Source organism: Sapajus apella, unplaced genomic scaffold, assembly GCF_009761245.1.
Source record: "Sapajus apella isolate SASKATOON/1434 unplaced genomic scaffold, GSC_monkey_1.0 scaffold1, whole genome shotgun sequence".
NCBI lineage: Eukaryota > Metazoa > Chordata > Mammalia > Primates > Cebidae > Sapajus > Sapajus apella.
Genome location: NW_022436941.1, coordinates 87,006,555 through 87,020,912, shown reverse-complemented (window position 1 = coordinate 87,020,912; position 14,358 = coordinate 87,006,555). Strand labels below are relative to the sequence as shown.

At 37.4% G+C, this 14,358-nt stretch overlaps 1 non-coding gene across 1 annotated transcript; it reads right to left on the bottom strand.

Annotated features, from left to right (window-relative positions):
* Positions 1-842: 842 nt before the first annotated feature.
* LOC116554121 lies at positions 843-948 on the bottom strand. The gene has a single exon (XR_004270060.1). It is a non-coding gene; the product is annotated as a U6 spliceosomal RNA (small nuclear RNA).
* Positions 949-14,358: the final 13,410 nt, after the last annotated feature.

Here is a 14,358-nt window from a genome sequence, read left to right as displayed (position 1 = left end):
GATTCTGAGGGATCTACACCTTGCCTCCAGTTTCTTCCACTCTCAGACTTTCCATGGTTTATACTTGCATGTACACTGCTCCCTGGATATAGATAGGTGTTTACAGAACACGTATTAAAACCAGGGAGAGTAAACAGAATATCTATCTGAATTAACTTGAAATAGAAACCTTTTCCTGTCCAGCCACTTTGGGATAATCACATTTTTATTTGACTAGAAACAAGATTTAGGGATAGAAGATGGTCATAGATAGAGGTGCTTTTTCCAATCTTGTAATGAAATCACCTTCCTCTATTTTTACAACATTTTCTAAAATATTGAATTGAGCAAGAGTTTAAGAAAAGTCTTGCTTTGGTGTGTGTTTTCTGTCACGAATGTGGTGTTAAGGGTAAAAATGTACTCCATGCTCATGAATACATCCTCACCAGTTTACAAAGGGGAGTGAGGTTATGAAATTCAGCAAGCACATCTGAGCATACCATGTGATTAGGATGATGGGGATTTCTAGCTTTATTTAAGAGAAAAGAGGACTCTGAAGGGCCAGGACCAGGACCAGTTAGGCAAAATGTAAAGCAGATCGGAGTTTTCAAATGCACTAAAAAAAAGGCTCAGAATATTTATAAAGAAGGTATATGGAGTCACTTTTAGAAGTAAGAGAATTGGGCAACTAGATGAAAATGGAGGTTACTGGGAATATTTTACCTAAAAAGGAGCTTAGAGATCTATTTACCTATTTCACATCTGTTTTGAGATCACGCTCTGAAAACTCTATTTAGTAGCCAGACTTATTATTTTGGTTTATTTTATTTTATTTTACTTTAAGTTCTGGGATACATGTGCAGAAAAACATGGAATGCTTCACTAATTTGTGTGTCATCCTTGTGTAGGGGCCATGCTAATCTTCTCTGTACTGTTCCATTTTACTGTATGTGCTGCTGAAACAAGCACCAGACTTTATTCTGTATTCTCTGAATACCAGGTGTTTGATTAGATTTAGCAAACAAGTTACTTACCATGTTATACGATGCTTCCCAAACAACACAGTAAAGCTGCATTTCATTGGAAGTCAACTATTGCACTCAAATTCATATGAGCTACAAGAGATAAATAAAAAAATACAGTCATCAATTTAAACATATTAATTGAGTGACTACAATATGCCAGGTACCATTCTGGATGCCGAGTATATATTGAGAACAAAAGCAAATAGTACTGATTTTATTCTAGTGGGGAAGGAGACAAATGGTAAACATGGAAAACATGTACTGTGTCAGAATATCAGAAGTTTATGGTGGAAAACAAAGCAGGAAGGAAGCCTATGGAGTGCCAAGCCTGGTTGATGGAGTGAAGATGTGCAATGTCATCTAGAAAATTCTAAGATAGGTGCTCTGAGAAGGTCGCATTTAAGCCACAACTTGAAGCTCAGATGAGCCCACTGTCAATGAAACTTAGTTAAATTTTGTTTGACTTTTTTTTACCTTTATCAATATAGATTCACTCTCATGAAGTACATAATGTAAAATATAATTATTCCATCTTGTCTTATGTTTTATCCAAGAAAGACTGCAAATCTAAGATCTTGAGGAATTTAACTTTCTTAAATCTTCACACTTGTCTGTGAAAGCACTTACCCCGTAAGAAAAAAACGTAACCTTTGTCCTTTACTCTAACGCAACGCAGTGTGTGGCAGACAGCATAAGAGTGAGAACTAAGAAACCTGAGTTCTAGTTGTATGATTTATATATTAATTATTAACTTCAGTTTGTTCATTTGGGAAATGAGGGCATGAAACTATTTCAATATTTTCAAAAGGAGCACAACATTCCACGGAGCACTTGTGCTGGAAACACTTTGAAAATCAAGAGTGGACAATTAAATTTGGAAGCATCATGCATCAGATGGCCTCTAACTAAAGAATCCAAAGGCATTTCAGCAGGTTAAAGAAACCAAGGAGGTAGTATAATAACAGGAAGTAGAATAAAAGGAAGCCATTTAGCAATAAGGTTTGTTTAACTCAAAGATTCCTAAACATATTAGAAGAAACTCGGGAAACACTGAAATAAATCAAATGCTAATGTTCTTACAGTTAAGAAATTCTATAAGTGTTCTTTTTCATTGTTAGTTCCATTCTACTGTATCCATAAAAATTACCTAATTATGCAGAGATTGACAACCACGTGAAAATCTCAAACACTTAAAACAATAAAACTTATTCACCATGTGCATAAGTAAGGCTCCAGCCTTTGTTCCACAGTTTTCTCCCTGCGTTTTCCAACAGGGTGCAACTACAGTCTAGGGCATGATTCGTCACTCTGGCATAAAAAAGAGAGGCTACTGTGACCTAATTTGAAGTGCATTTAGAAGTATATGCTTAATTTGTGCTTGAAAAAGCACAGTTATTGGTGAAAGCACTAATGAATCCATATTTACCTCCTGAAATAACCTCATGGTTATATTAAATCTAATAAATGCTAGATTTTATAAATTTTATGTTGCTGACTGCTGGATTTTGTGGTATTCCTGTAAGACTTTATTCTGGTAGGCAATAGGTTACTTGTGGATAAGCTTTATCTTTTTGAGACTTCAACTTCATTTTGGATAGGCCTAGAGTAACCTTTTTTCCAAATGCTAATTTAGCCTTGTTCTGAGGCATGACCCTCCTTTCATGGTCTCTATTGAATATTTTGATGATTCAAGGTTTCTCTATTCTGGTTAGGGGAAATTTCAACAATTCTTGGCCATGTGTAAACTCTGAATAGTATTCAGCACCCACTCTCCAGTAATTGTTGTTTCTGCAGAAGTTCTTGTTGCCTAGACTTCCGGTGATTCACTCCATGAATGCAGGAGGTTGATATTAAGCCAAAGATTCAAGGAATTGCAATGTGTGTTTTTGGAACTCTTCCTCTGTATAGCTCCCTCCTGTAAATGCCCTGCAAATTCTACCCACCTCTTCACTCAGGGAGACCAGCAGGCTCTACTTGGATTTTCCCGTCCCTGCATTGCAGTATAGAAATTTTCTCTAGGCAGAAAGCCTGGGCAATAATAAGTCTCATTTCTTTGGCTCTTTTCTGTCAAAGATCGTAGTGCTGTGCTGTCTGCTGCTCAAAGTATGAAAATAGTTATTTCCTACATTTTGTCCAGTTTTCTAGTTGTTTATGGCAGGAGGCTAATTTCAAACCCTGTTATTCCCTCATGGCTGGAAACTCGGGTTTCCTAAATCTAAATTTAGCCCTTGTTGTATAAATACTTTGTTTTTCAGCATGGCAAAGCATCATGTCTTGAATGCCAACAAAATGGATTTCTTATTTTTTCCCTGGGAGAACAGAAAGCCATAAACATGAGAAACTCCGAATACTATACTTCCAGTTTTCTGAAATGTAACCCCTGGAGCCAATAGGAAAAGTATATGCTGACCTAAGTAACTGTCAAGATATGTAAGCAAAGAGACCATTTCTAAGGCAACCAACTTATTTTTTCCTGAAGCATCAATACACAGTAAAAATATTCAGTTTCTAGAAATATTTGTCTTGAAGTCAAATAGGAACTAAAATATATTATCAAGGAAGTAGTACAAACCTAATCTAGAAAAGTAACAATAATTTTATTATACATCACGTATCTTGGTAAGTTAACTTGATACATTGGAATATCAAGTATCTCCTGGTACTAATTATGACATTAAATAATAACCTTAAAACTTGTTATGAAAGGACCAAAATAGAATCTGTAGTTTGTCATGTTGCAATATCCTAGTGCCTAGAGCATATTAAGTCACCCAATAGATATTACTTGAATACTGGATGAATGAAAGAAAGATGACAAGAAAAGTTGAGGTGTTAGGATGCAGTAAAAATTATTTCTTAGAAGGAAGGTGTTTCTCTTTACTTCCTTGAAGTAGTGAGTTCTGAGAAAGTGTCTAAGGCCAAGAATGATTAGTTTTAGCATCAGACGGATGGATATATTTCTCATGAGAATTCTGGAGACTGCAATAATAATAATAATAAATAATGAATGGTACAATAGTGATGTAGTAATAATAATGAATGATCATGATAGCGAATAATGATAGTGAATTATTCTTGTGTACCTTCTATGCATCAAATGCTGTTCCATGCACTTATAATGTTTACCTCATTGATCCTTTACCAGACTATGAAATGGATACTACTACCCCATTTTTATAGTTACGGAGACTAAGGTATAGGGATAATGAGTGAATTGAGCATGGTGATGGAGCAAGTTAGTGTCAGATAAAGGTTATAAATCTACAGTCTGGTCCTAGTGCCATCAGTTTTAACTACAGGGCTATGCTGAGTCTCTGTATACAGGGACAAAATATAAAGGAGCCTGCCAATATGAAAAGTATAGAAAATCCTTCCAGATGTTAAAATATAAAACTAATGATGAATTTTAATTTTTTTTTTTTAATTTTAGTAGAGACAAGGTCTCAATGTTGCCCAGGCTGGCTTCCAACTCCTGAGCTCAAATGATACTCATGTACTCCCAAAATGCTGGGATTATAGGTATGAGCCACCCTGCCAGGCTATAGTTTTTTAGAGTCGGTTCAAGTGTTCTATTCAATATTGGAAGTCCAGTGGCAGTCTGCTTCCATTCTATTTATTTCTCTGTACACGTTGTGATGAATGATAAATTGTTTTCCTTTTATTTATTCCTGTGATTTAGCTTATGGAGAAGAATAAAGGGGTTAAAGTTCGCAGGCTCAAAGCAGAATTTACCAGAAATGAAGATATGTGTAATAATTTCCAAATTGTGTTTACGGATACCATTTTATTCTATCGATTGGAACTGTACTCAGCAAAGGGGATCATAGAAAGGAAATAAGTGAGAATGAGAAATTGAAACAAAGCATTGATGGAAGTTTCCTAACAGCAAAATCGAGAAGGCTGTGCCATCCCAGGGGAAGTGGGGGTGGATCTGATGCCTGAAACAATGAGAGCTGTGATGGAATCAATGGCAGCGGATTCCGTAATTACTAAATTAGACTGTTCCATTTCTGGATAATGCACGCTGCATTTTGATCTTGATTTAAAATCCAATTAGTTCAGGATCATCATTCCTTTTAGTTCTAGCTTCTCTCTGGTGACTTTGAGACCACAGCAATAGCGTAGTATTTTTGTGTTTGTTCTTTCATGTCTTTGAAGATACGGTTTTTAAAATCTATGGCAACAGGTGCCCTCTGCTCCCAGTCTTACATATTTTACTGATTACTCTCTTGGTTTATTCTCACATTCTCTCAAGTCGTAGTAATCAGTGAAATGCTACATTGATACACGCTTGGCTTTTCCAATAAATGATGACAACCAACCATAACACACTTGTCTTTGAAATCGCTGCTACCTTTTAATTTTTTTAAAAAAGTTTTATTTACTAGATAGTTTGCCTTTGTGGGTTGGTGTTATTCTTAAGTCTCTTTCTTTCCTTTATAAAATCAAAGGGGCAAGCCTTACATCATGAAGAAAAAAACATTTAAATGAAAAGAACATATTTTCAGTTTGTCAAGTGTGAGAGATGAAGACTTCTGACAACATAGCATTTGTTTTTTCATTTTCTAATGAAGGTAAGAAGGGAACTTCAGGCAACTCATTGAAATAGCTTCAGTTTGCTCACATGACTATAATAGCAAGTAGTTGATTGAAGATAATCTGAAATAGTTTCAGCAGAAAGACTTCAGGATTTATATGTTAGAAATATATAAACCTGTGGTTCATGATTATGAAATTATTTTGAATGTAGTTTTGTTTTTTCTTGTTGAATATGCAAAGAGAAACGTCTGCAATTGTGGTATAATATAAATTATAAAAATATAATTTTCATACTGAAGCATGAATAGTTATAGTCTACAATAATTTTATACCACAAGAAAGAAAGCAGGCGCTGTTTTCCTCCATGAGCTTGCTGAAGAAAATGTGAAACACTGATTGAGAGCTACTTGTTAATTCACACTAGGGAACCATGTAGATTACTTAATTTTGAAAATTACAATGTAAACAAAACCAATGCCATAAAGGAGTTCAAGGGCCCTACATCAAAATAATGTTTTGTTCATTTACTTTGACAAGTGTGGTTCATATACTCAAGTGTTACTTATGAGTATATTGCATTTGAATTAACATAGTGCATTTCATCAAAATAATAAAATCTTAGTGATATAATAACTTATAAAGAGAGTTCATCGCATTTTTCTGATACAGATATTTTAAATAATCTATGTACATTTATGAGTGCATTAATGTTACCCCAATTTTCGATCTCTGTCTATTCTCTCTCTCCGTTCCTCTCACTTTTTCTCACACACACAGAGAACTAAAAGTAAATTTAACACTTTTACGGCCTTTTCTGAAACTCAGAGATTATTAAAACTGATTGTATGATTGATAATTCATATATTGATGTATTAGTCTGATTTCACACTGCTATAAAGATATTACCTGAGACTGAGTAATTTATAAACAAAGACGTTTGATTGACTCACAGTTCTGCATGGCTGGGGAGACCTCGGAAAACTTAAAGTCATGCTGGAAAATGAAGGGAAAGCGGCAGCTTCTTACATGGCAGCGGGAGAGAGAGAAGTGCTATGAAAGGGGAACTTCCAAAAGCTTGTAAAACTGTCAGCTCTCCTGAGAAGTCCCTCATTATCATCAGAACAGCATGGGAGAAACCGCCACCATGATCCAATCATTTCCCACCAGGTCCCTCCCTTGACACCTGGGTACTACAATTCAGATTACAATTCAAGATGAGATTTGGGTGGGAAAATAGAGCCAAACCATGTCAATTGCTATAGTCTGCATTTTTTCTATTCAAAAGCAGTTCCTATGTCTGTGGTTGCATAGCAAATATAATATTGTGACTGATTTTCAAACAAAATTAAATATATTAAAATTATGAGCCTAGTAAATTACATAGTCTAATATTATGAATGAACCAAGAAATGGGGTGATGGGAATATTATTAGATTGGTGCAAAAGTAATTGCAGGTTTTGTCATTAAAAGTAATGATTTTGGATAGGAGTAGGTAATGATTTGGAATAGGAAAAATACAAACTTACAATTACAATTATAGTCAGAGAAAGAGGACAGAAATTACATTATATTTATAACTATTATTAACTTTATCCTAGTTACCAAAATACTAGAATAGACAATACAATTAGGTAAAAATGAAAGCAATCTTAAATTATGTTAAATATGTCTATGTCTAAATAGAGAAAAATACCAATTTGTGCATATCTGTTTATGTTGAGACATATCATGGCAGTTATTTTAAAAAGAAATTTCTAAATTAAATTATATCAGCATTACTTCAATTCTCTTTTTGAACAGATTTAATTTATACTTATAAATGACATAAATGATACCAAGATGATTTTCCTGCATTTTCTTAAAGTAATTTCACAATTTCAGGTCTTACATTTTAGTCTTTGAATACATTTTGAGTTGATTTTTGTATATGGTTTGACATATGAGTCCAATTTCATTCTTCTGTTTATAGATATCAAGTTTTCCTATCACCATTTCTTGAAGACACTATCCTTCCCCCAGTATGCATTCCTGGCACCCTGTTGAAGGTCAATTCATAGTAATCCTATTTAAATTTAAATAAGATTAAAGATCAATTTATAGTAAATGTTTATTTATAGTAAAGACTCAATTTTGGATGTTCTGTTCTGTTCTGTTGCTCTATATGTGTGTATTTATGCTAGTACCATACTATTTTGATTACTGTAGCTTTGTAGTATGTTTTGAAATCAGGTGGTGTGATGACTCCAGCTTTCTTTTTGCACAAGATTGCTTTGCTTCTTTAGAGTGTTTTCTATATGAAGTTTAGGATTGTTTTTTCTATTATTGTGAAAAGTGTCATTGAAATTATAATAGGAATTGCATTGATTCCGCAGATTGCTTTGGTTACTTTGGACATTTTAACAATATTGATTCTTCTAATATATGAATATATAACCTTTTCACTAATTTGTGTCTTCTTTAATTTCTTTTATCAATATTTTATAGTTTGCAGTGTATAGGTTGGTCACTTTCTTGGTTAGATTTATTCTTAGGTATTTTAGTGTTATTGTAAATAGAATTGTTAATTTTTTTTCTGATAGTTCATTGTTATTGTATTAAAATGCAACAATTTTGTATGTTAAATTTTGATCTTGCAACTTTAATGAATTTGATTAGTTTTCACAGTTTTTTTTTTTTTTTTTTTTTTGGTAGAGTCTTCAGGGTTTTCTATATATAAGATCATGTCATCTGCAGAGATAATTTTACTTCTCCCGTTTTGGTTTGGAGGCCTTCTTTTTTTTTTTTCCTTGTCTAATTGCTCTGAATAGACCTTTAAGAACTATGTTAAATAGAATTGGTAAGACTTGGCTTCCATGTCTTGTTTCTGATCTTAGAAGAAAAGTTTTCAGCTTTTCATTGTTGACTCTGCTGATACCTGTGAGCTTGTCATAAATGACCTTTATGATTTTGAGCTATATTTCACTTATAACAAATTTTATAACAAATTGTTGAGAATTTATCATGAAAATAATTTTGTCAGGGAAGTCCAGCCAGGGATTCAGGCCTCAGGTAGTTACTTTTTAAAGCTCTCAGTGAACAAATACTCTTGCCACCCACTAATCCCTGGTAGCCATTGATTATGTGAAATAGTTTTTAGAACATTTACACTTCAAGATCCCCCTGAATTTGACGGCATCATCTTAACTTGGTTGTCAGTTAAAATAGGATTATAAGAGGCAGGACCAAGATGGCCAACTAAAAGCAGTGGTGATCAGAGGCTCCCATTGCAAAGATCCAAAACAGCATGTGAATCCTACACTGGCAACTAAGGTATCCAGGTTTTGTCATTAGGACTGACCAGGCAGCTGTTATGACCCAAGGAGAAGAAAGAAGAGCAGTATGGTGTGGTGGCACACCTTAGAGCCACAACGGGCACAGGAGCCCCCAGTCCCACCTGAGGGAGGTGGTGAGACTGCTTCCTACCCAGCCTGGGAAATAATGCTTTTTCCACAGAACTGGGCAACCCATGGATCAGAAGATTCCACTTGGGAGACCACACTGCCCGGCCCTTGGGCCCCAAACATGGAGCTGTGCAGATTCTCAAAATCCACTCTGCTAGAATTGCCCAAAGCCTGCTGAGTTTCTGGTGGTGGTGGTGGTAGAGGGGCTGCCATCACCACTGTGGTGGCTGCCTGTGGTGTAAACTGCCTGAGCTCCTTGAGGGAGGAGCGGCAACCTACACTGTGGCTGAAGAGCCTCCCTGCAGGAACTCCAATTCCAGGTAGGGGCTCAGGGACAGAATTCTGATCTCCCTGAGCCTGAGCCCCTAGGGGGTGGGGTGGTCATAGTCTCTACAAACCAACAGATTTAGTCTTTCTTCCTGCTAGCTCTGAGGAATTCAGGCAGCCCAGACGAGTGTGCTGGGGTTTCTCCCCAGTGCATCACATTCCCTCCACCAAGGGACAGCCAAAGTGCCCCATTAAATGGACCCTGCTTTCTGTGCCACTCAACTAGGTGAGATCCCCTAACAGGGTTGTCAGACATCCTAAACAGAAGTGTTCTTATTAGCATCAGGTCAGTGCCCCTCGAGGTCAGAGATCCCAAAGGAAGGAGCAGGCATCTATCTTCACTGTTTTCCAGCCTCCTTAAGTGACACATCTAGGTACGGGAGTGAACTAGATGAATAGGGTCTGAAGTGAGCCCCCAGCAAACCACAGCACCCCTAGAGAAAAGGGACCTGACTATTGAAAGAAAAAGACAGACAGAAAGCAATAACAACAGCATGAACAAAAAGAGTCCCCATAAAATCCTCACCCAAGTGTCAGCAGGCTCCAAGATCAAAACCAGACAAACTCAGAAAGAGGAGAAAGAATCAACAAAAAAACCACTGAAAACACAAAATGTCAGAATGCCTTTTCTCCTCCAAATCATCGTGTCTTCAGTAAGGGTGCAGAACTGGACAGAGGGTGACATGAACAAATGGATAGAGGTAAGTTTCAGAAGGTGGGTAATGACAAACTTAGCTGAGGTAAAAGAGCATTTTTGTAACCCAATGCAAAGAAGCTAAGAACCTTGATAAAAGGTTAGAGGAGCTGCTAACAAGAATAATCACTTTAGAGAGGAACATAAATGATCTGATGGAGCTGAAAAATACAGCGCAAGAACTTTGTGAAGTATACACAAGTATAAATAGTCAAATAAATCAAGTGGAACAAAGAATATCAGAAATGGAAGACTATCTTGTTGAAATAAGGCAGCCAGACAAGATTAGAGAAAAAAGAATGGAAAGGAAGAACCATTAAAAGCCACTGCAAAACACATGAAAATATAAAGACCAATGATACTATGAAGAAATGACATCAATGAGTGTGCAAAATAACCAGCTAGCATCATGATAACAGGAAGAAACTCACACATAATAATATTAACCTTAAATGTAAACGAGCCAAATGTCCCAATCAAAAGACACAGATTGGTAAACTGGGCAAAGAGTTAAGACCCATCAGTGTGCTGTATTCAGGAGACCTATCTCACATGCAAAGACATACAAAGGCTCAAAATAAAGGAATGGAGGAAGATTTACCAAGCAAATGGAGAGAGAGAAAAAAAAGCAGGGATTGCAATCCTAGTCTCTGACAAAACAGACTTCAATCCAAAAAAGATTAAAAAAGACAATGAAAGACATTATATAATAGCAAAGGGATAAATTCAACCAGAAGAGCTAACTATACTAAATATATATGCATTAAATACAGGAGTGCCCTGATTGATGGAACAAGTTCTTAGAGACTTACAGAGTCTTAGACTTCTGCACTATAATAGTGGGAGACTTTAACACCCCACTGTCGATATTAGACAGATCAACAAGACAGAAAATTCACAAGATATTCAGGACTTGAATTCAGCTCTGCATCAAGTGGATCTAATAGATATCTATATAACCTTCTAGCCAAAACAACAGATTATATATTCTTCTCAGCGCCATATGGCACTTATTCTAAGACTGACCACATAATTACAAGTAAAACACTCCTCAGTAAATGCAAAAGAACAGAATTTCTCAGAGCACAGTGCAATCAAATTGGAACTCAGGATTAAGAAACTCACTCAAAACCACACAACTATGTGGAAATTGAACAACCTACTCCTGAATGACTCCTGGGTATATAATGAAATTAAGGCAGTAATCAAGAAGTTCTTTGAAACCAGTGAGAACAAAGATACAATGTACCAGCATCTCTGGGATGCAGCTAGAGCAGTGTTAAGAGGGAAATTTATAACACTAAATGCCCATATCAGAAAGCTAGACAGATCTTAAATTGACACCCTAACAACACAATTAAAAGAACCAGAGAAGCAAGAGCAAAAAAATCCAAAAGCTAGCAAAAGACAAGAAATCACTAAGATTGGAGTGGAACTGAAGGAGATAGAGACACAAAAAAACCTTTCAAAAGAATCAATGAGTCCAGGGAATTGTGCCAACATGTCCAAATAGGAACAGCTCTGGTCTGCAGTTCCCAGTGAGAGTGATCCAGAAGGTGAGTGATCTCTGCATTTCCAACCAAGGCACCAGGTTTATCTCACTGGGACTGATTAGACAGCGGGTGTAGTCCAAGAAGGGCAAGCCAAAGCAGGGTGGGGTGTTGCCTCACCCGGGAAAGGCAGGGGGCCAGAGAACTCCCTCTCCTAGCCAAAGGAAGCCATTAGGGACATTTCCCAACACTTTGGCACTCTGGCTCAGATACTGCACTTTTCCCACGGTCTTCACAACCTGCAGAACAGGAGATTCTCTCTGATGCCTACAACACCAGCATCCCAGGTTTCCAGCACAAAACTGGGTGGCTATTTTAGCAGCAGCAGTTTTTTGTTTTTTTTTTCCCATATCCCAATGGCACCTGGGACACCAGTGAGACAGAATTTCTCATTACCCTGAAAAAGGGGGCTAAAGCCAGGGAGCCAAGTGATCTGGCTGGGTGGGTGCAAGATACACTGGCTTGAAATTCTTGCAACCAGCACAGCAGTCCAAGCTTGACCTGGGCATTCAAGCTCAGTGGGGAGAAGGGCGTCCACCATTGCTGAGGCTCCAGTAAATGGTTTTAACCTCACCTGTGTAAACAAAGTTGCTAGGAAGTTTACACAGCAACCGGATGAAGCCCATGGCAGCTCAGCAAGGCCTCTGCAGGAAGACTGTCAACTATGCTCTCTTCTTGCTGGGCAAGGCATCTCTGAAAAAGGCAGTAAACTGTCAGGGACTTATACGTAAAGCCCCACCTTCCTGGTACAGAGCACCTGGGAAAAGGGGCAGTTGTGGATTCCGCTTCAGCAGACTTGTACGTCCCTGCCCAGCAGCTCTAAAGGAAGCAGTGGATCTCCCAGCACAGTTCTTGAGTTCTGATAAGGACAGACTCTCTCCTCAAGTGGCTCCCTGACCCCTGTGTATCCTCAGTGGGAGATACCTTATGCAGAAGAGCTCTGGCTGACCTCTGGCAGGTACCTTTCTGTGACAAAGCTACCAAAGGAAGGAACAGGCAGCAATCTTTGCTGTTCTGCAGCCTCCATGGGTGATTCCCAGGCAAACAGGGTCTGGAGTGGACCTCCAGCAAACTGCAGCAGACTTGCAGCAGAGGGGCCTGTTAGAAGGAAAACTAACAAACAAACAAACAAAAAAATAGCTTCAACATCAACAGAAAGGCTGTCCACTCAGAAACCCCATCTAAAAATCACCAACTTCAAAGACCAAAGGTAGATAAATCCATGAAAATGGGAAGAAACCAGTGCAAACAGGCTGAAATCACCAAAATCCAGAATGCCTCTTCTCCACCAAGGATCACAACTCCTCACCAGCAAGAGAACAAAACTGGATGAAGAATAAGTTTCATGAATTGACAGAAGCAGGCTTCAGAATGTGTGTAATAACAAACTTCTCCAAGCTAAAGGAGCATGTCCTAACCCAATGCAAGGAAACTAAGAACCTTGAAAAAAGGTTAGATGAAATGCTAACCAGAATAACCAACGTAGAGAAGAAGATAAACAACTTGATGGAGCTGAAAAACATAGCACGAGAACTTCACGAAGCATACATAAGTTTCAATAGCTGAATTGATAAGTGGAAGAAAGGATATCAGAGATTGAAGATCAACTCAATCGTAAAACAAAAAGGCAAGATTAGAGAAGAAAGAATGAAAAGAAATGAACAAAGCACCCAAGAACTATGGGATTATGTGAAAACACCAAATGTACATTTGATCACTGTATCTGAAAGTGACAGGGAGAATGAAACCAAGTTGGAAAACACTTTTCAGGGTATTATCCAGGACAACTTCCCCAACAAAGAGAGGCAGGCCAATATTCAAATTCAGGAAATACAGAGAATACCACAAAGATATTCCTCAAGAAGAGCAACCCCAAGACACATAATCTACAGATTCACCATGGTTGAAATGAAGAAAAAAATATTAAGGGGAGCAAGAGAGAAAGGTCAAGTTACCCACAAAGAGAAGCCCATCAGACTCACAGCACATCTCTCGGCAGAAACCCTGCAAGCCAGAAGAGAGTGGGGGCCAATAATCAACATCCTTAAAGAAAAGAATTTTCAACTCAGAATTTCATACCCAGCCAAACTAAGCTTCATAAGTGAAGGATAAATAAAATCCTTTACAGGCAAGCAACTGCTGAGGGATTTTGCCACCACCAAGCCTGCCTTATAAGAGCTGAAGGAGCACTAAACATGAAATGAAACAACCAATACCAGCCACTGCAAGAACATACCAAATTGTAAAGACCATAGATACAATGAAGAAACTGCATCAACTAACAGGCAAAACAACCAGCTAGCATCAAAATGGCAGGATCAAAATCATACATAACCATACTAACCTTAAATGTAAATGAGCTAAATGTCCCAAAGACGTGGACTGGAAAATTGGATAAAGAGTCAAGACCCATTGATGTGCTGTATTCAGGATACCCATTTCATATGCAAAGACACACATAGGCTCAAAATAAAGGGATGGAGGAAGATTTACCAAGCAAATTAGAGAAAAAAAAAAAAGCAGGGGTTGCAATCCTAGTTTCTTACAAAACAGACTTCAAACCAACAAAGATCAAAAGAGATAAAGAAGGGCATTATATAATGGTAAAGGAATCAATGCAACAAGAAGAGCTAGCTATCCTAAATATATATGCACCCAATACAGAAGCACCCAGATACATGAAGCAAGTTCTTAATGACCTACAAAGAGACTTAGACTGCCACACAATAATAGTGGGAAACTTCAACAGCCCACTGTCAATATTAGACAGATCAACGAGACAGAAAATTAACAAGGATATCCA